General features: G+C 38.1%; 1 pseudogene; it reads right to left on the bottom strand.

Moving 5' to 3' along the window:
• Positions 1-20,683: 20,683 nt before the first annotated feature.
• LOC132530501 (small ribosomal subunit protein uS13-like) lies at positions 20,684-26,244 on the bottom strand (annotated as a pseudogene).
• Between the last annotated feature and the right edge of the window lie 248 nt (positions 26,245-26,492).

Genomic DNA, 26,492 nt, shown 5'->3' with positions numbered 1-26,492 from the left:
CAATTAACAATAGCCAGATGTTGTCTAGATATAATTATTAAGGCTTAAGATTATTCGTTAAGCCTTGAGATTATTAATTAATGGGGAAATTGAAACATAGAGGTGTTGGGCTATGCCTGGAAGCTTCCCAGAGACCCCAATGGGTTTTGCTTTAACTGTCTACCTCATGAAAACTGGATAGTGTGCATCCAAATTTACAAAGTTCTGCAAAACTGAGGTACCAGAGCCAGAGTGACCTTCACCATGGCCAGCTGTCACACACAATACATCACTCTGGCTGTCAGGGGGACAAGATGCCAGGACAGTTCCTTAATCTCAGGTCCAACCGTATAATACTAGATACAGTAAAACAAGCTTTTAGGCTTCTCTTAATGATGGGGAAAGCCTTGAACATTTTGGTTAAGTTCAGAAACACTTTTTATATTTCAGACCCTGAACAAATTGTGTTTCATTTGGCTTCTGTTTCCCAAAAGACAAGGGAAAGGAGCTTAGAGAGATTTACTTATGCTTTTGTACTTGAAGGGAAGCTTTGAGCAATGATCAGTGGTTTCCAAAGAAGTATTTTAAAGAGTTAGGATGAATGAGGTTATAAATAAATCAAATCTTAGTTATATGGCAAAATTATTATATATTTTTTTCTATTCAGATTTTTTTTAACTCAGTTTTTGGCTAACTTGTCACTTTCTTTACCTGTTGTACAAGAACTCCTCACTTCAGGTAAATGATCACATATCAGAACCCACAACTTCAGAAAGATACCTCCTCTAAATCTGGGCCTTTATTACCTGTACTCTACATGGGGCCTCCCTACAAGGACATTAGAAACCCCTTTCTAGATCTTTAATCTAGTGTGGCATTTTATACTATTTTGATTAACATCTCTTGCTAGACCAAAGAGAAAAGGCTCGAAAGAGGCTTCACATCTGCTTTTGACCCTTAAAGGAAACCATGAGAAATTTTAGTTAGAAGGTGAGGATCAAGTGACTTTACATAAGAAGGATTTGAAGAGCTTTTGGTCCACAGTCTGAGCACTAGCATTGTCCCCAGTGTTGTGACCCATTTCTAAGTATTTATTTTGGCTACTTCCCTGTCCTGAAACCCCCTTCAGAGTAACCTGACTAGTGTGTCTCCATCTTTAGGCTGGAGAAGTAATCCTCATGTCAGATGCTGGCATGCCCCTCCTGCCTTAAAGGTTTAAAGTGAACATAAAATCCCTGGATACTATTGGTTTTTTCCCTTTATCAAAATGGCAAAATTAAAATAAACGACATTCTGCTCCAGATAGGATGTAGAAAGTTGTGTCAATCACTTCCATCTTTAAATAGAAAAAAATTAGATAAGCCAAGAAAATCATTTTAAAAAGACAAATGGTTGCTGAGTGCAAAGAAGTCTAAAGGAACTAAATTCCAGAGAGGGGGCAAATCCTACATATATATATGAATAGATAAATAAATATAAAATATAAAAATTTTACTTAAGTATATAAATAAATATATACACATAATATTATATATATAATAATAACAATGTAGCTGAATATTTTAAAAAATCACTCAAAAGTGTTATTTTCCAGCAGAAGTAAAACTATTGAGAAAATTGATTTCTTATCTAATAAACTTTATCTTTTTTATATTTAAGGTTTTTTAAATTGAAGTATAGTTAATTTATAATATTGTATTAATTTCAGGTGTACAACATAGTGATCCAACATTTTTATAGATTATACTCCATTCAAAGTTATTATAAAATAATGGCTATCTTTCTCTGTGCTGTGTAAAATTAACTTCAGACTCTTGATTGATAAGAGAATATAACTTTTAATTTTAGCTGTTAAATATTCATCCAATATTGTTCATATTTTTCTTTCGAGCACTTGACATAACTTAAAGTGTATCATATAATTTTTGTCAAGTTAAATAATAAAAGAGAGACTATTTTTATTTAATTCTCAAAGTCCAACTCGCATACAAAACCATGAGGAACAAACATAAATGACATTCACCATGCCATCAGCAGCCCGTGGTCATGCAGAGACCACCTCTCATAATGTGAGACTGAACAGTGGAACGAGAGAATGTCCTCAGTTCACAGCCTTCCGTTAGCCATAGTTTTGTAGCACTGATCCATCATACATTTTGTATACCTTCCATGAGTTCAATGTCAATGCTGCTTATGTGATACTCCTAAAAACCAAAAACGCAACAAGAGGAATTAAATACTAAGAATAAGGTTTTGTTAGGTAGGGCTGAGCTTTGGAGGGCCACATGCCATTTTAATATTAAGATTTTTTTTTAATATTCCCCAAGGAACGAGTTTTGTCCTGTTTGGTGCAATAGTGCTCCCACTGAGAATGCATAATGTAAACGAATTTACACCACTGATAGAAAATAGTTATAAAATGAATATTTGCAAGAAAGACATATTTCCCCTTGAACCGTATAATTTAAAATATTTTGACTTCTTATATGTAATAGTATATGTACAAGGGATAAATGTCCCCCTCTAAAAAAAATTTCCCTAAGTTGATTACAGAAGTCAGCGATCTCAAATCTCATTTAGTAAAAATTCATTTTGGAGCACACTTTTCCTAGGGACTTCAGAGATCACCCTGTGCAGTGAGGTCCAGCCTGGGATTTTTAAATAATTAGAAAAGTAGTTATGGGTGTCATGAGCTATTTTCAAGATTTCAAACTACCTGGACGAAATCATACTCTTGCTGGGCTTTTTTCCTGCTAATGTACACAGTATAGGTCTTTGTTCCATGAAAACAGGGCATCAAATTGTCGCTTAACTACCTGATGAAATTGACGTGTCCTTCTAGCCCAATCACCTACCTTGCCCTCTGCCTTCCACTCCTTCACGCATTTGTGTTACCACAGTTTTTAATTCCCTTTAGAGGTTAGTCGGAATGTTTAAAAAAACAAAACAATGAAATGCTTAATTATTGCTCACTAAGTGATTTTTCTAGACAGAATATTTTGGAGCACAAGGTCCATGGTTAAAAATTATTAGCAGGAGAGCTTAGTAGTGAAAATCGTTCAACTACTTATCTCGTTTAACATTCTACAGAGGTCTAAAGAGGTCAAATTCATTTTCCAAGGTCATGCAACTGGTTAATGACAGAGACACGATGAAGTCTCAAACTTCTGACTAAAACCTGTCATGCTTTTCATGACATTAGTGCTGACCTCAGCGTGGACAGCGCTAAACGCTTGTGCTGTAAGTGCCGCGAAGGCCGTTTTATGTGGGTGGAGGTTAGTGGCTGCCTTCACCCCCTAAGGCTTGTGAGAGCTACTTCTGCACGCCTGCTTGTACGACAGGGCTCTGTCGTCAGCCCAGACACAGCAGAAGGCTGGGAGGCAAAATACTGCTGCAACATTTTTCACAGATCCCTGAAAGCAAGCTCATGTTGTCCGTGACCGCTGAGTTGTGCTGTGATGATTGTGGTTCGCAATGATGTCCCCAAGGCACTGCAGGTCCCTAGGATGCGATGCGTAGTACCGAAGAGTTATTATAGTTGGAACAGTTGTAGCACTTACTACACGTGATAGCACTCTAAAGCCACAATATGGCAACTCTGAAGCAAACACAGTTGTTTAATTGGACTTTATAATAAGATCACTGGAATACAATTTAATAGAAAACTCAAGTTCTTGAGTCATAATGCTTGTTTTTATAGTTTATACTTGTTATAGGAGTCTTCTAATTTTGCCTCATCAAGCCCTTTGCCCACTATTATGGTATGGCTCTCACTGATTTTTTCTTTTTACTTCTTTGAACTACTCTATCTTTTGAGTTCTTTAAAATAATTAGTTCATCAATTATGCATTCATTTAATATGTTCATTGAGCACTTACTATGGGCCAGATTTACACTAGATACTTGGGAGACACTGGTGAAAAAAATAGACATAAAACTTAGAGACTATAGAACTTATAGCACAAATAAATATAAAATTACCACTGTGATGAGTGCCATTGAAGGGAGGGTATGGTGAGATCACAGTTTATTAAAGGCAGATGTGATGAAATTGGGGATAACAGAAAAGGATTCTTTGAGGAAGGAATGACTAAACAAAAGTCTGAAGAAATAGCATTTAAACAAGCAAAGAGGCAGAGAAGAGGCTTCCAGGAAGAACGGCATGTGCAAAGTCCCTGTGGTGAGAGGGTGGTTCTGAAGGCCAGTATTGCTGAAGTGCAGACAGAGTTGAAAGTTGTTATGTGAGGTGATGGCAACTAGGACCAGGTCATGAATGATTTGTAGACAGTGTTAGGCATTTGGGCTTTATTCTGAGGCTGTTGAAAGCATTGAACGAGGTGGGGTGATCAAGATTTATGTTTTAGAAAATCATTCTGACAGCATTGTGAGGAACAGATCAGAGAGGCAAGAAGGAGGTAGACACCCCCCCCTTATGAATGGGGACTACCTTCCAAGACCCCCAGTGGATGCCTGAAATCTCAGATAGTACTGAGCCCTATATATACTAAGTTTTTCCCTATACATACATACCTATGATAAAGTTTAATTTATAAATTAGGCACAGTAAGAGATGATCAATAACTAATATTAAAATAGAACAATTATAACAATATACTGTAATAAAAGTTATGTGAATGTGGTCTGTCTCTCTCAAAATGTCTTACTGTACAAATTTGATGCCTTTTCTATCTTAGCTAAGCACTTACCACACACTGTGGCTATAACTTTTGCAGTTGGAGGTACCACAGCAAAACTAGCACGAATTTCTTTTTCTTCACAATTTCATGGGTAGAAGATTCATTCTTATTATGGTAGATCTTAGCAACCTCAGCATACAATTTTTTTCTTAATACGTTGAGAACTTTCACCTTTTCACTTAGAGGAAGCAGTTTATTGCTTCTCTTTGGTGTATCTGAATTGTCAGCATCACTACTCTTGTGCTTTGGTATTAAGTAAAATAAGTTTGACTTGAACACAAGCACTGCCATACCAGGGACAGCCAATAACCGAGAGGATTACTAAGGGACTAATGGGAGAGATACGGTGGGATGATTCATGGCCTGGACTGGACAGAGCAGGATGGCGTGAGATTTCATCACGCTACTCAGAACGATGAGCAATTTAAAACTTACGAATTGTTTATTTCTGGAATTTTCCATTTAAAATTTTCAGACTGTGGGTAACTAAAAACACGGAAAGTGAAATCCCAGATAAGGGACTACTGAATTGAGGTCTACAGGAGATTATTTTAGGAATACAAATATTGTGTGATGATTGTTTAGACCAGGACAGGACAAAATTGGTACATTGGGAGCACAAATTCTTAGCTATTACAATGGTTTGTTAACTTCCAAAGCCCAAGCCTAGCAGATAAAATCTTATTCCTTAGTATTTAATTTCTCTTATTGAGTTTTGGTGTTAGGTTGAGGTATCGCATGAGCAGCACTGGCGTTGAATTCATGGAAGATACACAAAATGTACACGAGATCAGTGCTCCACAACTATGGGAAATCTGTAGCTGTGACAAAGGACATTCTCTTGCATGATTATTCAATCTTCAATTCATATTGCAAGAGATGGCCTGAGCATGGGTATGGGCTGCTATTGGCCACCTTGTAGATGTTGTCTATGTTTGATCTTCATGCTTTTGTGTGTGAGTTGAGCTTTGAGAATTAAATGAATATAGTTTATATTTACTGATATTTAATTTGACAAGTTAATGGACTGATCATTCATTTATCAAATGCTAAAGAGAAAAAATGGCAGCAATATCTGAATGGCTATCTAGCAGCTAATTAAGTTAAAATTTATTTTCTCGGGCTTCCCTGGTGGCACAGTGGTTGAGAGTCCACCTGCCGATGCAGGGGACACGGGTTCGTGCCCCGGTCCGGGAGGATCCCACATGCCGCAGAGCAGCTGGGCCCGTGAGCCGTGGCCGCTGGGCCTGCGTGTCTGGAGCCTGTGCTCCACAATGGGAGAGGCCATGACAGTGAGAGGCCCGCGTACTGCAAAAAAAAAAAAAATTATTTTCTCGTATCAAGCAAAAGTCAAAAGTTAAGTTCACTAAAAATAATTTTTAAGAAATTAATTCAATTTTTTAATAATTTTACTTTTGCTGGAAATTACAATTTAATGACTTTAAGAACTTGATTCCATGGCTATTATTATGTATTTATATAAATTGTTCATTTGCTTATATGCATATTTTTGATGCATTACAATTTATATAAGCCCATAAATTACATTAAAAGTTATTCAGCATACAGAGTTTGATAGCCTTCTAACTTAGCGTTTTAAAAATCTTTTTTTGTTTTTTATTTTATTGAAGTATAGTTGATTTACAATGTTTCAAGTGTACAGCCAAGTGATTCTGTTTTTTATATATATATATATATATAGTTTATTACATTATAGGTTATTACAAGATATTGACTATAGTTCCCTGTGCTATGCAATAGGTCCTTGTTGTTTACCTGTTTTATATATAGTAGTGTGTATCTGTTAATCCAAAATTCCCAATTTATCCCTTTCCCCTTTGGCAACCATAAGTTTGTTTTCTGTGTCTGTGAGTTTATTTCTGTTTTGTAAATAAGTTCATTTTGTCTCACTTTGTTAGATTCCACATGTAAGTGATATCATAGGATATTTTGTCTTTCTCTGTCTGACTTCACGTAGTATGATAATCTCTAGGTCTGTCCATGTTGCTGCAAATGGCATTATTTCATTCTTTTTTATGGCTGAGTAATATTCCATTGTGTATATACATATACCACATCTTCTTTATCCATTCATCTGTTGATGGATGTTTAGGTTGCTTCCATGTCTTGGCTATTGTAAATAGTGCTGCTATGAACACTGGGGTGCATGTATCTTTTCAAATTAAAGTTTTCATCTTTTCCAGATATATGCCCAAGAGTGGGGTTGCAGGATCATATGGTAACCCTATTTTTAGTTTTTTAGGGAACCTTATACTTTTCTCCATAATAGCTGTACTAGTTTACATTCCCACCAGTAGCATAGGAGGGTTCCCTTTTCTTCACACCCTCTTCAGCATTTATTATTTGTAGATTTTTGATTTATTGACTTTTTGATGGTTGCCATTCTGACCTTTTAACTTGGAAATTTTACTTAGCCATTCTTTTTTTTTTTTTTTTTTTTCAGCTGCTCTGCGGCATGTGGGATCTTCCCAGACCGGGGCACGAACTCGCGTCCCCTGCATCGGCAGGCGGACTCTCAACCACTGTGCCACCAGGGAAGCCCTACTTAGCCATTCTTAATCCTCTATTGAACAAAAAGAGTAAGCTTTAGAATTACTCTTTTTATATGTAAATCACAGCTCTCCAGTATATTTGTGGTATTTATATTTCATGGGTGGGGCAATTAGGAAAAAAATGTCTAAAAGGTCTTCCTGGGGCATAATAATGAAAAAAAAAGGTTAATAAAAGTGGTTTAGATTAGGGTGATGGAAGTAGAAATACAGAAATTTGGGGGGAGGTAAATCACTAGCATTTAATGATAAATGGGATTTGGAGAGAGAGAAGGGGAGAAGGTTTTAGAGATTCTCCTAGGTCTAGTATACACAACAGCATAGATGATTCAACTAGCTGCTGAGACTGGGAAGCACTGGCAGAGCACCAGGAATTTGTCATCTGCTTGTTTATTTTGTGGAGTCTATTAATGTGTGTGTTTGTGGGCACACATTTAATGAAAAGGTCTTGGACATAACTGACTTTTAGGTACTTGTGGTAGACAGAATAATGGTCCTCTCAAAATTTCCACATCCAAATCTCTGGAACCTGTGAGTAAATTATATTACATGGCAAAGAGGAATTAAGGTTACAGATAGAATTAAGGTTGTTAATTAGTTGACCTTGAGATATTAATGGTAATCCCCAGGGAAACCACTAAGCAAATAACTCAGAAATGTATAGTAAAAGATAAATACTACAAGGGAGTTGAAATGCTACACTAGAAAATATCTATTTAATACAAAAGAAGGCAGTAATGGAGGAACTGAGGAACACAAAAGACATAAGACATATAGAAAACAAATACCAAAATAGCAGAAGAGAATAGATTTTACTATGTATAGAATAATAGATATCTACAGATAAATTCTATCTTATCAATAATTACATTAATATAAATGAATTAAATACTTTAGTTAAAAGACAGAGGTTGGCAGATAAATTTTTAAAAGACGTGATGCAACAATGTTTAGATCCAAAGACTCAAATAGGTCGAAAGTAAAAGGGTAGACAAGAGATACCTGCAAACAGTAACCAACAGAGACTAATACTAGACAAAATAGACTCAAAGACAAAAATTGTTACTAGATACAAAGATGGATATCTTACAGTGATAAGAAGTCAATCAACCAGGAAGATACAGTAAATATAGACATATATGTACCTAACAGAAACCCAGTACCTATGAAGCAAAAGCTGACAAGATTTAACAGAGAAATAGTCAACACAGTAATACGTTCATAATTTAATATCACTTTAATAATAAGACTTTAGTGTCCCACTTGCTGTAATGAATAGGTAAGTAGGCAGAAGGTCAGCAAGGAAATAGATTTGAATGACACTATAAAACAATTAGACTTAAGAGACAATTGTGGAGCACTCCACCCAAAAACAGCAGAATACACATTCTTCTCAAGTACTCATGAAATGTTCACCAGGATAGACCATATGTTAAGCCATTAGACAAGTCTCAATAAATTTAAAAGGACTGAAGTCATATAAAATATGTCCTTTCCACCACAATGGAAGGAAATAAAAAACAAAAGGAAATTTTGAAAATTCACACATATCAGGGAATTAAACAACACACATCTGAAGAACCAATGATTCAAAGAAGAAAGCACAAAGGAAATTAGAAAATACTTTGAGATGAATGAAAGTGAAAACACAGCATACCAAAACTTACGGGATACAGAAAAACGTAGTGATCAGAGGGAAATTTATAGCTGTAAGTATCTACATTTACAAAAGAAGGAATATCTCAAATCAATAACCTAAACTTCTACTTTAAGATATAAAAGAAAATTTAAAAAAGAGCAAACTAAACCCAAAGCAATCAGAAGGGTGGAAGTAATAAAGCTTACAGCTGAAATAAACAAAATAGAGAATAGAAAAATAATACAGGAAATGAAACAGACCAAAAATTGGTTCTTTGAAGAGATCAACAAAATTGACAGAATTTTTGAGAGAGTGGCATGGACTTATAGATACTACCGAATGTAAAGTAGATAGCTAGTGGGATGGCAAGCAGCGGCATATCACAGGGAGATTCAGCTCGGTGCTTTGTGACCACCTAGGGAGGATGGGAGGGAGACGCAAGAGGGAGGAGATATGGGGATATATGTATATGTATAGCTGACTCACTTTGTTATAAAGCAGAAACTAACACACCATTGTAAAGCAATTACACTCCAATAAAGACGTTAAAAAAAAATTGACAGACTTTTAAGTATAGATTGACCATGATAAAAAGAAAGAAGATTCAATTACTAACATCAGGAATGAAAAAGGGACATTACTACCAACCTTATATTACTACCAACCTTATAGAGATAAAAAGACTTATGATGAAATACTATAAATAACAATATGCCACAAATTTGATTACCTAGATGAAATGGATACATTTCATTGTGTGAAATGAAGACACAAATGAAGACACAAATTACCAAAAATGACTCAATAATAAATAGAAAATATGTATTCATTTATAACAAGTAAGGAGATTGAATCAGTAAAGCTTCCATCAAAGAAAAGCCCAGGACCAGATGGCTTCACTAGTGAATTCTACCAAGTAGTTAAGAATAATTAGCACCAATCCTTCACAGATCTTTCCCAAAAACAGAAGAGAGAGGAACACTTTCTAACTCATTCTATGAGACCAGTATCACCTTGATACCAAAGCCAAATAAGAACATCATAAGAAAATTACAGACCAATATCCCTTATGAATCTTCAACAAAATACTAGTAAACCAAGCCAACAACATATACAAAGGAATATATACCATGACCAAGGGGAATTTATTCCAGGAATCCAAGGTTGTTTCAATGTACAAAAATGAATCAATGAAATGTACATAGAAGAAAAGAACAAAACTTCCACATTATCATTTCAATAGAAGCCAAAAAAAACCCCCATTTGACCAAAATACTTTTTCATGGAAAAAATACAAAACAAACTAGGGGCAGAAAGGAATTTCCTCAAACTAGTAAAAGGCATCTATGAAAAAGCCACAGCTAATATTATACTTAATCGTAAAAGACTTAAAGATTTTCCCCTAAGATCAGGAACAAGCAAATGATGTCAGTTTTTACCACTTCTATTCAACGGGGGGCGGGGGGGAATCCAGACTGAAGAGGAAAAAGTAAAACTATTTCTATTTCCAGATGACATGATCTTATATAGAGAAACCCCTAAAAAAATCCATGAAAAAGCTATTATGATTAATTAGTTCAGCAAATTTGCAGGATACAAGATTCATATGCAAAATAGGAATAAATTTAACCAAGGAGGCATATAACTTATACACTGAAAAATACAAGACATTGCTGAAAGAAATTAAAGAATGTCTGCATAAATGGAGAGACATTCTGTGTTCTTGAATTGGAAGACCTACTATTAAGATGTCAATAACACCCAAATTAATCTACAGATACAATGTAATCCCTATCGAAATTCCAAATGCCTTTTTTAACAGAAATGGACAAGCTGATCCTAAAATTCATTTAGAATTACAAGGAACCCCAAATAGTCAAAACAATCTTGAAAAAGAACAAAGTTAGAGGACTCACACTTTCTGTTCTTAAATTACCCTACTTCAAAGAAACAGTAATCAAAGATGTGTGGCACTGGCATAAGCATGAATATATAAATTAGTGGAATCCAAATCGGAGTCCAGAAATTAACTCATATATTTATGGTCAGTCGATTTTTGAAAGCGTGCCAAGACCATTCAATGGGGGGAAAAATAGTCTTTTCAACATACAGTGCAAGGACAATTTGATATACACATGCAAAAGAAAGAATTTGGATCTTTTCCTCACACGATATACAAAACTTAACAAAATGGATCAAAGACCTAAATGTAAGAGCTAAAACTGTAAAACAGAAGAAAACATAGGTGTAAATCTTCATTACATTTGACTAGGCGATGGCTTCTTAGATATAATACCAAAAGCACACGCAACCAAAGAAAAAATAAATGTATTGGACTTCATCAAAATTAAAAACTTCCGTGCATCAGAGCACAGTATCAAAAAGGTGAGGAGACAACCCACAGCATGGGAGAAAGTTGTTTCATATCATATATCTGAGAAGGAGGGTCTGGTATCCAGATTATAGAAAGAACTTTTACAACTCAACGATAGAAAGATGAAAACTCAGTTAGAAAGAGGCAAAAGATTTCATTAGACATTTCTCCAAAGAAGATACCTAAATGGCCAATAAGCATATACAAAGATACTCAACATCATTAGTCATTAGGAAAATGCAAATCAAAACCACAATGAGATACCATTTCATAGTCAATAGGATGGCTATAGACATTTTTTTAAAAAAAAAGAAAAGAAAAGGAAAAAAAATAACAAGCGTTAGTGAGGATTTGGAGAAATTGGACTCCTTGTACACTGCTGATGGGAATGTGAAGTGGCTCGGCCACTTTGGAAAATGGTTTGGCAGTTCCCGTAAAGGTTAAATATAGTGTTACAATATGATTCTACTCCTAGATCTATACCCAAGACAATTGAAAACACATGTTCACACAAAAACTTGTACATGCGTGTTCATAACAGCATTATTCATAAAGCCAAAAGGTAGAAACGACCCAAATATCCATCAGCGAATGAATGGGTAAACAATATGTGGTACACCTCTACAATGGAGTATTTTCAGCCATAAAAAGATAAAGTACTGGTACGTGCCACCGCATGGATGAACTAAAAGAAGGAAGCCAGAAACAAAAAGCCATGGATTGTATTGATACGTTTCCATGCATACAAAGCATTTATAATAGGCAACCCATAGAGACACAAAGTAGATTAGTGGTTGTCAGCGGTTGGGGAGGAGAGGAATGTGGAGTCACTGCTAAGAGGTGTAGGATGTCTTTTTGGGGTGATGGAGAAATTCTGGAATTAGTGGTGATACTTATACAACTTTGTAAATATACTAACAACCACTGAATTTTATACTTTAAAATAGTGAATGTTATGGTATGTGAGTAACATCTCAATTTTTTTTTAAAGTGAAGAGGGCGGCAGAAGAGAGTCAGAGAAAGAGATGCAATGTTGCTGGCTTTGCAGATGGAGAGGCGACCATGACCCGAGAAATGCAGGTGGCCTCTAGAAGCTGGAAAAGACAGGGAGACAGAATCCCCTCTTGAGCTTCCAGAAAGGAAGCCCTACCTTCACGTTGATTTTAGCCTATAGAGACCCATGTCAAACTTCTAACCTTCAGAAGTATAGGATAATACATTTGTTTTAAACCACTGTTTGTGGTACTTTATTATAGCAAAAATAGAAGACTGGTGTAGTACCTTTGAGACATCCAAGTGGAAATGTCCAGGATGCAGTTCAATATGTGAGTCCAGGGTTCAGAAGAAAGATGATTGCTAGGCTCTAATCTGACTAGTTTATATATGTGTGTGAGAGAATTAATGCATTTAATTCCTACGGGCCTTTGAGTTTAGTTATTACTTAGCTACATTTTTTATATGAGGAAATCATGGCATCAAGATGTTCAGTAACTTCTCTGAGGTATAGAAGCATTAAATGGCAGAGCTATGATTTGGCCTCAGGGTTGGGGTCACCTCTCACAGATAGATCTATGAATTAGTATCATGTAAGTGATCATTGAAGCTCTCTGAAAACACCCATCGAATTTATCAACACGGAGCACATTGGTCACATTTGCAAGAGCTCTTCTGGAGGAATGATGGAGCAGAAGCCAAATTGGGTTGATGAGTGAATGAGAGTCGAGGAGGTAGAGACTGCAGGTGTAGACTACTCTTTTACAAAACGTGCTGGTGAAGGGGGAGAGGACAGCACGGTCTCTGCGGGGGGGCAGTGGGAGTTGAGAGAAGTAGTTTTTCAAAAACATTTATTTTATTGAAGTATAGTTGATTTACAATGTTGTGTTAGTTTCTGCTATACAGCACAGTGATTCAGTTATACATATACATACGTTCTTTTTCATATTCTTTTCCATTATAGTTTATCATGGGACATTGAATCCTCCCTGTGCTGTACAGTAGGACCTTGCTGTTTATCCATTCTGTACATAATAGTTTGCATCTGCTAACCCCAAACTTCCACTTCATCCCTCCCCCACCCCCCTCCCCCTTGGCAACCACAAGTCTGTTCTGTATGTCTGTGAGTCTGTTCCTGTTTCGTAGGTTCCACATATAAGTGATACCATATGGTATTCATCTTTCTCTTTCTGACTTACTTCACTTAGAATGATAATCTCTAGGTCCATCCATGTTTCTGCAGATGGCATTATTTCATTCTATTTTATGGCTGAATAATATTCCATTGAAATACATACCACATCTTCTTTATCCATTCATCTGTTGACGGACATGTAGGTTGCTTCCATGTCTTGCCTATTGTATATAGTGCTGCTATGAACAGAGGGGTGCATGTACCTTTCTGAATTATAGTTTTGTCTGGATATATGCCCAGGAGTGGGATTGCAGGATCGTATGGCAAGTCTATTTTTAGTTTGTTAAGGAACCTCCATACTGTTCTCCATAGTGGCTGCACCAGTTTGCATTCCCACCAACAGTGCAGGAGGGTTCCCTTTGCTCTACACCCTTTCCAGCATTTGTAATTTGTAGACGTTCTATGATCATTCTGACTGGTGTGTGGTGATACCTCATTGTAATTTTGATTTGCATTGAGAGAAGTTTTTAAATGTTTAAAACTTTTAATTGTTTAAAAACATCTTCTCTTTTTATTCTGATGGGAGGTTCTGAATGGAGGGAGTGATGAAAAGGTGAAAGAAGTGACAAAGAATAAGCATCTCTATTTAAGAATTCTGAGAAGGAAGGGTGTGGGAGGAGCCCATCATACCATGGAAGGATTGGTCTTACATAGGAGAAGGGGTAGATCTTTTATTATATCAGAGTGGAGTGAAAGGGATGGGGGTGGGTTAATACATTCGGCATCAGGAGGATGAGGAAGTTCCTGAGGGCTTCTATGTGTTCTTCTGTCTTATGAGGTAGGAGTCAAGGTCACACAGAGTGGGAGAGGTGCCAGGAGTATACCTGAAGTCAGTGGTTGTGGCCGTGGCAGCCACCATATTGAATCAGGAGCTTGAGGAGAGTGGAGAAGGCTTGACTACTCATTTTGGAGGATGGGAGAATAAATTGACCAGAGGGCTATAGGAGGATTTTTGTCAGTTTCAGGGGCCTATTTAAGGATTTATCCGGTTTGCTACTATGGTCTTAAGTTGTTCATACATTTTTGCATGTGTCTTAAACTTCTTACCCTCTGTTGTACAGTAAAATTATTCTGATTTCTTCTCAATGTCAAGGACAGTGTTCAGAAAACATTTAAGAAATATTTTTGGATTGATTAACTAGAATGTCCAATTAATCAGAATGTCTCAGTTCCCAACATTTCTAGGTAAAGGAAGTTTATTATAACGTGGTTGTAAAAGGCAAATAATTTGTATTTCTCTCCCAAATCCTGATTTTAGTAGAAGTCTTCCATTAATAAAAAACAGTTATAGAGTATCTGGAATTATTTTTAGTGTTTATAATTTATTTTCTTATTTTATATTTTTACTTTTTATTTGGTCATTCTACATTTAGGCAGACACAGACATGGAATAAAGAAAAGAAAGGCCAAATTTTGACCTAATAATATAGCATGGGAATTGCAAATACATTATCATTCTCTTACTGCATTTAGAGTATCTGTTTTAAAGTTTGAAAGGAAAACAATAACAAAAAGACATCCCACAAGAGCTAAAAGAAAAAAAATCTTCAGCCCTCTCATTTTTATTTCAAGGGTAATAAACCCCCTCATTTTTAAGGTTTGTAGATCCATTACCAATAGAATAAACATTCAAACTGGAGTGTGGAATAGTGAGAAAGCGAGGTCCTTTTGGAGGAAGCAGACGATGAATAAGACACGAGGGATGACTCTGGGAAGAGATAAGGAGACTCCTGCCAAATTCCTTCCCTGCCTGTTACAGTCCACAAATATGAATGTGGTTGCAATTGAACTTCTCCGAGACCCTGTTCCATTCCAGAGGCTGATAAAAATGTGACCATTTAACTACAAATGGAAATCTCAGAGTCTTTGAAGCATAGCAAGCAGGAGAGAGTTGCAAGGGAATCACCCAGTAACAATCAGAACGTTGAAAACAAAGCAACCCCGTAACCAAAACATAACCCAGACATACTAAGGGAAGAAGGAAACCCTTAGTCAGAGCAGAGATGCTCTGTGTCAGATTCAAGTCAGCAGTGTCACAAGACTTGTACTTACTTTCTCACTCATATTTAGTGGATGCCTACTGTGTGCCGGTGCTTTGCCAGAATTGTCCAATTCTAAGTTGAATAGGAAACAATCCCTGTCTTCAAAAAAAATGATCATATATTTTTAAACCCCCAGCTGTATAGTGTGATAAATGCTAGTATAAATCATCAGCAAAAAATCATGAGAGATCAGAGGCTTGGGGAGTTTAGAGTTGCGTTTAATCTGAGATGTTCTGGGGACACTCAAGTGGATCTATGCATTTGGTAGCTGGATTTACAGGCCAGAGACTGGAGCAGACAATGTGAATGGTGATACAGGTATAGGAGCCTATATAGGTGGTAGAGGAAGTCGTGGGTTTGGAGAAAGTCGTGGAGAAACACTTGAAAATGAGTGAAGAGCTGCATAGAGCACTGACACTTAAAAAGGGAACCAGAGAAGAATAGATGCAAGGAAGTAGAGGTAAACCAGGAAAGAGAAGCCATAGGCAGGGAGGGAAGAGAAAGCATCAATAAGTATCCAGTGCAGCACGGCACTCAGAGTCTGTGTTGAACTGGAACCAAGGGGGTCATTGTTGGCATTCATCATGTCAGCTTAGAGCAGTGCCCGAGGAAGCCAGGTTGCCATCGCTGAGAAGCCATTCAGGCTGAGGAAGGAGGGAGAGCAAACATAAGTATTTTCCTGGTATTGTAAAGAAAAATGTAGCAACCTTTGCGTTGACAGAGCGCCCTCTGACACACACTCGCCAGCGGCTATTCGGGTAATCATTCTAGGCTCTATTTCAAGACTTGCCCCTCATTAGCAAGATCTGTGATCAAACCCTGAGAAGCCAGGAGAGAGGCCAAGTGAACTGACACTCTCCAGCAGTTACCAGGTGCAAGTCCTTTATACACACGATTTCATTTAATTCCTACAAAAATCGTTTAATAAATTATTATTTGGGCTTAAGATTTGAAGTAATGACAAAAGGGAGGTGTAAGTTAAGTAGCAATTTTACTAATCTCAACTGTTATCACTTTGCTTTGATTTTGTAGCCTTAGGAAGACCTTTCATTTCTCTTGCTTATAATTTTGAAAAGCTTTCGACCATTGGCCATCATGATTTACCTGAACACTGCTTTTAGGGTCTATCCCTCCTTCTCCTGAAAACTGTATCCTAGGATTACTGTCCACATCAGAGTGGCCAGCTGTCCCGGCTCAGCTCTCATCACTTAGCTGATCCTTCTTCTGCCCATCCCAGGGGATCCTCAAACCATCATTTCTTTCAAACTCTATTTTTTTTTCCTTTTTGGTCATAAACTGAAAAACTCATGCATCTAGAAGCTGTGTCCAATCCTATGATGATTCTCTTCCAACTGGAAAAATGTACTCTGAGCAGCTAGTTGAAATCATTCACCTGCTGCTCATATTTCCATTTTGTATCAGGTTGGACCATGTGAAACTGCCGTGTTTGGAGGTCGGAAAAATTAACTGTCAAAAATTCCACATAGGCTTTTGGTGATCCTTGTGCTTCATGGAGGAATTGATGGGAATATTGACTCCTGGTGCTTTAATTTAATGTTTGTACAGTTTTGTATATTTTAGTTCTATTTCAAATTTTATGTTATTTACATATTAGGAAGGTCAGTCTACTATTTTAATGTCTAGGAGACACACTAATTTTAATGGTATAGATTAACTGAGTTACCTGTTTAAAGCTTTTTTTTTTATCATTTAGAGGGGACATATCTAAGAAGCTGAGATTTTATAGCACAGTTTTTATTTTTATTTTATTTTATTTTAATTTAATTTAATTTTTACAGCACAGTTTTTTTTTTTGTTTTTTTTTTTTTTTTTTTTTTTTTTTGCGGTACGCGGACCTCTCACTGTTGTGGCCTCTCCCGTTGCGGAGCACAGGCTCTGGACGCGCAGGCTCAGTGGCCATGGCTCACAGGCCCAGCCGCTCCGTGGCATGTGGGATCTTCCCGGACCGGGGCACGAACCCGTGCCCATTGCATCGGCAGGTGGACTCTCAACCACTGCGCCACCAGGGAAGCCCTACAGCGTAGTTTTTAAAATAAGAAACTATCATGAATTGTGAACTGCCCAAGGCACTTTAATCAGACCTCTGGTGATGGGCACTGTTAGTTAAAGTATGTCATGGAGGAAACACAATGAGATGAAAGAGAAGAGATTCCAAAGTCATAAAAGGAAAAACAGGGAGGGCTAGCCCCGGCTTCCACACCTGTGATCTTGTCATAGCATGGTGTAGTCAGAGTGTTAGAGCTAGAAGTGGCCTTGAAAACCTCTGCTCTACTGCCTCGTTTTCAGATGACAAAACTGAGCCTCAGAGAAAAGCTATATGGTGGCAGAAGTGGGGTTTGAATTGGGAAATCTTGTTCCCAGTCTTGGGAAAAAAATTTATATTATTTAACGTCACTTAGTATGTTCTCATTAGTTATTGCTAAGGTGCAATTATAATAAAAGGGATGCCATGGATGCAAATAAATGCATAAAAATGAGCAACAGCAGCATTACTATTTTTACTGAGCATTTGGAAAGGAAACTCTGGTATCCACCGTAGATGAATGATGAAAAGACCAGATTCTAGATCAAACCTCTAAATTGACTTGAATCCTCATCAAGTTTCTGGCCTTTAGCTTTCTTTATGGGAAGTTCCTGCTTACTCTCAGTCTCCAACTTGTTGCCTTCGTATTTCTGAGAAGCCATTGAATTACTGCGAGAATGTGTGACTCAATATCTACATCAAGTATGTCTGTAAGCTGAATAAATAATATTAATTGTTATTGTGCTATATATCTTGCAGTGTGCCCATTGCATACAGTATCTCATTTAATTCTCACAAAAATGCTATGAGGTAGGTTTAATGATCACCCCCATGTTACAGGTGAGGAAACTCAGCCTCAGAGAGAGGAAAAAAATTGCTCAAGATCACAAAGCTAGCAAGTGGATAAATATATTCAAACCCAGGCCATTTAATCTCAAAGTTTATGTATGGTCTTAATCATGATGTAAGTATGTCTCTTACATATGTGTAATTACTTTTTTACAAATATCTATATGTGTTTTTATTGAAAAATTACAGACTTCAAAGTATTTTATAATTTATAGTAGATTTGGGTTATTTTTGTCTTTTCATTATTTTTCTACACTGAAACTGCCTCAAGTATCATGTGCTTGGTACATGATACAGTATTTTTTAAGAGCTTTTTTCAAGAATCTTGCTCAAAGCCTTTAAAAAATAAATAGAGAAAAGTGCCTTTGTAAGTTGGTAGTGCATCACACTTCTACCTGCTCTTTTAACACATCCTGCTGTGCCTTGGGCAGGGAGCCCTAATTTATGTCCCCTTGACTCGAATGAGCACTGAGACACTTCTCAATGAAGACCGGAATTACATCAAAATTGTCAATCCTGACACAAATACATTGAAATAAACAAAATAAGGTGAAATGATTTTAATCAGTTGCCTATTTTCATTCCTTTATTCACATATTCGTTTATTCAACAAATTTTTATTGGCTCCCAGCAGACATTGAGTTAGGAACTAGAGACATAGCCTAGACACGGTCCTGGACAATTGCAAAAAAAAAAAAAAAATGACACCTGCCTAGTTATTTTACCTGTAAAACTCCGTCTTTGTTTTTTATATTTATATTTTATACATCCTCACTTAAAAGAAATTCAGTTAGCAAATGTAAAACTTAATATAGATAAGTTAGAATTTCACTCTCAAGAATCATCAAGTCCCACCTTGCCTGCTCCCCAAGTTTCTAAAATATCACTGGCTGTGGGTCACTCCACAGGGATAGATACCATAGCTGCTAGTTCCATCTCTGAATCCAGTTTGGCACCCTACATTATGGGTGCTCTCTTTGGGTGCCAGGGGGATTACAGGGCACATTCTCAAAGAGCCTTTACTTCTGCTTTTGATTCTAAAGAAAATATCTGACTAATAGATTTTTAGGAGATCTTATTTCAAATTTTTATGTTAGAATCAGGAGCTAGGTTAGACAGGGGGAATTTAAGGAGCCCTAACTGGAAATCAGCATCAAGACAGCTTTGCTGCTATTCCCAGTGATGTGGCTCATATATAAAACTTAAGTTTGTCACTGCCCGTGGGCCTGAAGCCCATGGTGAATAAAACGCCGGGTGCAGTGTGCTTGTTAGACAAGAGCCCTCCCTTACTTTGTAGGATGTTTCTTTCCCAGTCTGCGTTTCTCTTCCTAATGCCTTGGCAGTGCTGAAGCTCTGCTACCGGCCAGCAGACTTACCTGGTGCTTTTTGCTCAAGTCACCTGTCCTGGATCATCTGTAATCAGGGTCTGCCTACCGATTAGGATCCCTGGTTATATGGTCCTGAATACTCTGCTTGGCCGATCTTTCACCTGAATGCTGCTCTGTCCATTGATAACCATGTTCATCCATTCAACAAATATTTATTGAATGCCAGGCATTGTTCTAAGACCTGGAAATATAATAGTGAACAAAGTAGAAAACAAAACAACAAACCCTGTCTTCATGGCGTATTCTAATAGATATCAAAGCCTTCTCAACTGGGTTCCTGCCTCATCTGCCACAGCTGAATACTTTCCCTATACCTGAACATCCTTTTCCAGCCCCCAGTTCTCTACAGTCTGCTGTCCCACTGCAGTGAACCCTCCTCTTATAAGATAAAACAGTGTTATACGAAGAAAGGGCACCTGTCCACGAGCAAGTACATAGAAGCAGCATAAATCCGGAGGTCAAAAGGAGTTAGGTTGGCCAATACACAGGGGACAATAAACACAACTTCTAAAGTGTGACTTAAAAAGAGGAACAAAGAAGCAGCAGGCCCATTGGGTAGAGTCGAGTTGGCTGTGATCTAGTTAGGAAAGAGGATGCGATTGAAGCTCAAGTTTACTTCTGTCTTCTTCCGGAGGAGAGTAAGGAGGGGAGGGGAGGAGAGGCACGCCAGCAAGAGAAAGAGAAGCCCAAGGTGGGAGGACCCAGTTACTGTAAACAGTCTCCCAGCTCTAATAAATGGCAGCCCAACGTGCTATGAAAAAGGTGCAACTCATATGGCGGATCCAGTTTATGAAGAAGTAGAATTATACAGAATGGCGGACATGCCAGTTTGCCAGAGATGGGTAAGTACTGCCCCCAGTTTCACAAAGTGTAAGAAGGGAAATTTTACATAATAAAGACCAGTGGCTTGAGGTTAGATTCGTTTCAGGTGTATAAACTCTTTAGATGTATAAACAGGCCTGTAGACCTGTTTCTTCTCGGTCACACCCACGGTGTGGCCACTGATCCAGTGATTTTGGGGTGCTGGCCTTGGAATAAAGGCACCAGAAGTAGCCCCTGAATCCTTCTTGGGTTTTCCTCCTCTTTATGGAGCTTGTCATCCAGATCACTGGCCAGAACCTGGATGTGATTCCCACCCTTCACGTCCTTCTGTCTGTTCCAGAACCCGTCTGTGATCTTGTGTTGGCTTGGATTTTGCGTGATGGTGATCACAAGTTCCACTTCATCCTCAGGGACCTCTCTTTGGGAGTCAATGTTTATTTTCCTCAGCACCAAGTGAGTATATTGTGGCCCCACCCCCTTCCTGGCAGTGATGGCAAAGGCTGTTTTCTGCAGCCTAAGAGTGTTGGTGTTGAGAACTCACAGAACGAGCTGGAACTTCTCAGGGATCACTAGAGATATGGTGGTGGTATGTAGGCCTCCTCTGGAAGACAGATGTTGTATTTTTAAAGAGTTCGTTTGGAAGCCTCTAGGTCAGGAGCAGACAAGCTATGATCCATGGGTCAAATCTGGCCTGTTGCTTATTTTTGTAAATAAAGTTTTATTGCAATGAAGCCAGGCCCATTTGTTTATGACTGCTTTTGTGATATGGCAGCATTTTGGAGAAGTTGCAACAGAGACCATATGGCCTGCAAAAGCCTACTTTTACTAAGTGTAAAATTTACCGTATTTACTATGCTGACCCCTGTTCTAAGGAAGAAGCATTGGGAACTAGGACTTGAGTTTGCTAAGAACGGTTACGTCCAATGAAACAATACACACACACACACACACACACACACACATACACCTATGTATATAGATACATATATATATTATATAGATACATATATTTTATGTATGTATATGTCAGGTTTAATAGATACATAGGTCAGGGAAATGTTATTCACACTGAGCCCATGGTCTTCACTAAAAATTTGACCATCATTTCTAAAGTATTTACTATATGCCAACCAATCACTAGGAATGTGAAGATGAATAATTGTCTGGTAGAGGAGACACGTACAGAAAGGGACAATTTCAAATAGAGTAGTACCTGCTATGAGAGGAATATGTCCAGAATGGTGAGAGAGCTCTGAGGGGGAGTTTACCCACCTGAAGAAGATAAGGTGAAAGTTGAGTATGGAAGAATGAGCTGGAATTGGGCCCTTGATGAAGCAGGGTATTCCAAACAGAGACATCTGCTTCAGCAGTTGTGCAGGGCATGGGGTAGCATGTTTAGTGGGAGAATAAAACTCGGTGTGATATTGTTAGAAAGTGCAAAGTGGCAAATGGCAGGAGATGCAGGATGAAGCCAGGTTCAGAGAAGAAATGTTTTGCCAAGTTGACGAACTTCAACTTTATTATAGCAGCAAACAAAACATGACTGAAGTGTTTTCATTGCTGGAGGAAAACTGTCGGATTTGCAAATTAGATGAGCCCCTTTGGCAATGATGTGAGTCAAAGCAGGAATCCCAGAGCCTGGCTTAGGTGTTATTGATAGAAACAAATCAAGAAGAGGTTAGTGACTGGACTAGGGTAGTGATGGTGTGGGTTGAAAGGAGGAACAGATCTGAGAAATATAGGATGTAAGACAGGCATAATGTAGTGGCATTTGATTTGGTGAAGGAAGAGTATGATAAATCTATAACTATCTATAAATCTATAACTGTCTATAAATTTGGTAAAGGAAGAGTATAAATCTATAACTATCTATAAATCTATAACTATCTATAAATTTGGTAAAGGAAGAGTATGATAAATCTATAACTATCTATAAATCTATAATTATAAATTTGGTAAAGGAAGAGTATGATAAATCTATAACTATCTATAAATCTATAACAAATTTGAGAAATATAGGATGTAAGACAGGCATAATGTAGTGGCATTTGATTTGGTAAAGGAAGAGTGTGATAAATCAGGACTAACGCATAGATTTCCAGCATGGTGCCTAGATAAATGATGGTAGCTGATATGGGGAATCAGATGGAGAATCAGGTCTGGGCATGTGAGATATGATGAGTTCGGCTCTGAACACATTGATATGATGAACTTGAAAGTTATCTATTTGGAGATTTGCAGCAAGCAGTTGTATATGTGATCCTAAAACTTAGAGGGAAGATGGGGCCAGCCAGCCATCAGTGTTCACGTAGTGGCTTAAAATATAGTAGAAGAGCAGGTAGATTAGAAAAGCATGGATCCAAGTGGAATCATCAAGAAATCTGTTTTTGAGTGACGAGCAGAGCAGGAGTAACCTATACAAGAGACCAAGAAGGAACTGTTGAAAGTCAGGAAGGGGGCTCATTTTCCATAAATAACTTACGAAAAATGGATAAATATGCTCTGTATAACAGTAAAATCAGGCAGATTGAAACTATGTCTCAATGCACTGATTCATGCCCAATGTCAGCCTAGATAGAGGACCCTAGTACAGAGAAGCGAGACTATTATAGTCAGCATTTCAATCAACGTCTTAGACAGAAGACACCTCCTTAAATGTCTAGACTATGGTAAGCCGAGAGGAATAAAAAATATATTCGATAAAAGAATTAGGATGTGAGAAAATCTTGACTGACTAGAGCCACAGGCCCCATCTAATAAAATAAAATTTAAGAAGGATTAAAGGTTCAGTAGCAAAGTACAGTATGGGAAAATGTGACTTAGCAATTGATTGTAGAAAGAAAAAACTTACAGGAACTAGTTGATAATTAACTCAGTATGAATCAAGAGCATGAAGTAACTGTCAAGAAGAGGTAAGATGAGTCCGACCAATGGAATTGGAGCATAGCATCTAAAACAGTGGTTCTCAAACTTTAGTACCCCTGAGAGTCAGCTGGGGAACCTTTACAACGCCTTGAGCTCAAGCTACACTACGTACCAATTAAATCAGAATCTCTGGGACGGGGCGGGGTGTAGGCGTCAGTATTTTTTTTTAAACTCCCCAGAGGATTCCAAAGGCAAGCCAAATTTGAGAACAAGTGGATAGACTTGAGAACAGAAAATAGAATAATGGTTTTTACCTGGGAGCAGGAGACATTAGAATCACCTGGGGGTGGTGTTTCTCAAAATACATGTGACAGACCCTCTTCTTCCTAAGGTTCTGATAAGCCTTTGGGGTTGGAGTTCTAATGTACCACCCAGCTCCACCTGGGTTGAGAACATGGGTCTAGACTCACTCTACTCTGTCCTGCTCAGACCACACCTAATGTCCTGAGTTTGTTCTGGCTGCCTCTCTTTAAAAACGCTGTAGATTGGACTTCCCTGGTGGCGCAGTGGTTGAGAGTCCGCCTGCCGATACAGGGGACACGCGTTCGTGCCCCGATCCGGGAAGATCCCACATGCCGCGGAGCGGCTGGGCCCGTGAGCCATGGCCGCTGAGCCTGCGCGTCCGGAGCCTGTGCTCCGCAACGGGAGAGGTCACAACAGTGAGAGGCCCGCGTACCGCAAAAAAAAAACCAAAAAAAACAAAAACTTATGCACGGAAATTTTTAGATCACTGCCTCCAACAAAAGCAGAATATGTATTGTTTTTAAGTTACACACAGAACATTTACCATGGTAGACCATATTCTGGGTAATAAAAATGTCTCAAATTTTGAAGTATTCAGGTCACATAAAGCAGCGGGGACCGGTTTCATGGAAGACAGTTTTTCCATGGACTGGGGAGTGGGGGAAGGGCAGATGGCTCAGGCGGTGACGCGAGCGATGGGCAGCGGCAGGTGAAGCTTCGCTCGCTCGCTCGCCCGCAGCTCACCTCCTGCTGTGCGGCCCGGTTCCTAACAGGCCGCGGTCCGGTACAGGCCGTTGGGAACCCCTGACATAAAGTATGCTGTCTGACCACAATGGAATTAAGTTAGAAATCAACAGGAAGATGTGTGAAATATCTGTAGACATTTGCCTGACGTCAATCATCCATCGGTTGAAGAAATCAAAAGGGACAGGAGAAACTATTTTGAACTGATTGAAAATGAAAACACAACACGTCAAAATCTGTGGGATGCCTTTAAAGCAATATGTAAGGGGAAATTTTATAGAACTAAACATCTATGTTAAAAAGAAGAAAGGTCTCAAATCAATGTTAAGGATCTAGAATTGCCAAAACAGTGGTTTTTTTAAAAAAAGAACAAAGGTGGAGGATTAATACTACCTGATTACAAGACTTATTCTAAAGCTACATAATCAAAACTGTGATGGGACACCAAAATAATGATCCATTGAAATAAAAAATTGTTAAATTAGGCTTCATCAAAGTAAAAAACTCTTGCTCTTCAAAATACACCATGAAGAAAATGAGAAGATAATCCACAAGCTGGGAGAAAATCTTTGTAAATCATATTCCTGATAAAGGACTTGTGTCCAGATTATATATGTAGAGCTCTCAAAACTCAATAATAAGAAAACAACAACATAATAAAAAATGGGTGAAAGATTTGAATAGACATTCCATCGAAGAAGATAGGTGATGGCTACTAAGGGCTTGAAAAAATACTCAACATCATTAGTCATTAGGGAAATGCACATTAAAACCACAGTGAAATACCACTACACACCTATTAAGATGGCTAAACCTAAAAAGACTGATCATATCCAGTGTAGAGAAACTGGAACTCTCATAGACTACAGATGGGAATGCAAAACGTATAACCACTTCAGAAAACAGTTTGGCAGGTCCTTGAAAAGTTAAACTCATACCTCCCACTGATCTAGTCATTTTTCTCTTACTTATCCAAGATGAAAGAAAGCATATGTCCGTACAAAGATGTGTACATGAATGTTCATACTAGATTTATTTATAATATCCGAAGTGTCCATCAGTAGATGAATGGATAAACAAATCATGGTCTATGTAGACAATGAACTACTATTCAGCAATTAAAAAGGAACTACTGATCCACCCATCAAGGTTGGTAAATCTCAAAATAATTATGCTAATTGAAAAACCCGGACAAAAAAGTGTATATACTGTATGATTCCATTTACATGAAATTCTAAAAAGTACAAACTAATCTATAGTGATAAAAAGCAGATAAGTGTTTCAGAATGGAGAGGGGGAGGGGGAGGGATTACAAAGGCACAGGAAAAAATTGGGGGGGATGATGGATATGTTCATTACCTTGAATGTGGTGATGGTTTCACAAGAGTATCAAACTTATCAAATTGTGCACTTCAGATATGTGAGTCAACCAAATCACGCCTCAGTAAAATTGTTTTAAAAAAAGAACAAACTCATGTATGCCTCCTTTGATCTCCGCGCCCAGGTTTTATACACACATGCTTTGGGGGTTGCTGGGGTTCGTCCTCTGATCAGCATGTGGAAAACCGTGATCAGTGAGCATCCCTGACGGAAACATCCTCAGGGGCTGAAGACAGCCTCCCAACCATGCTTGCTCTCTTACTCAGGAGCCAGTACAGCCAAGGCTGCTACATCCTTCCTCATGGCAATGTCAGAGAATAAATTCTGGGGCAGAAACCACCTGTCATTCAAGTTTGGCATCATCGAAGCATCTTACCCTGGGCCTGGTGTCAAGTATGTATTTGAAAACTGAAAGGAACTGTGTGGAATCACGGTGTTCTTAAGTATGGTTATTGCATCTACTCCTAGGTGTACTTTGGCCCAGAATTTTATAAGAAGCTTGTTAACTCAGGTAACTTTTGCTTTTGGAGCCAAGGTGCACAGTCCCATAGCAGATAAACTCTACTCAAGTTCCTGACTTTTTGCAAGTCCTTGACAATGATACTGGA

This window comes from Lagenorhynchus albirostris, chromosome 12 (genome assembly GCF_949774975.1).
Source record: "Lagenorhynchus albirostris chromosome 12, mLagAlb1.1, whole genome shotgun sequence".
In the NCBI taxonomy this organism is placed as follows: domain Eukaryota; kingdom Metazoa; phylum Chordata; class Mammalia; order Artiodactyla; family Delphinidae; genus Lagenorhynchus; species Lagenorhynchus albirostris.
Note: the sequence above shows the minus strand (reverse complement) of the source record. Positions and strands in the feature narration are given on the sequence as shown.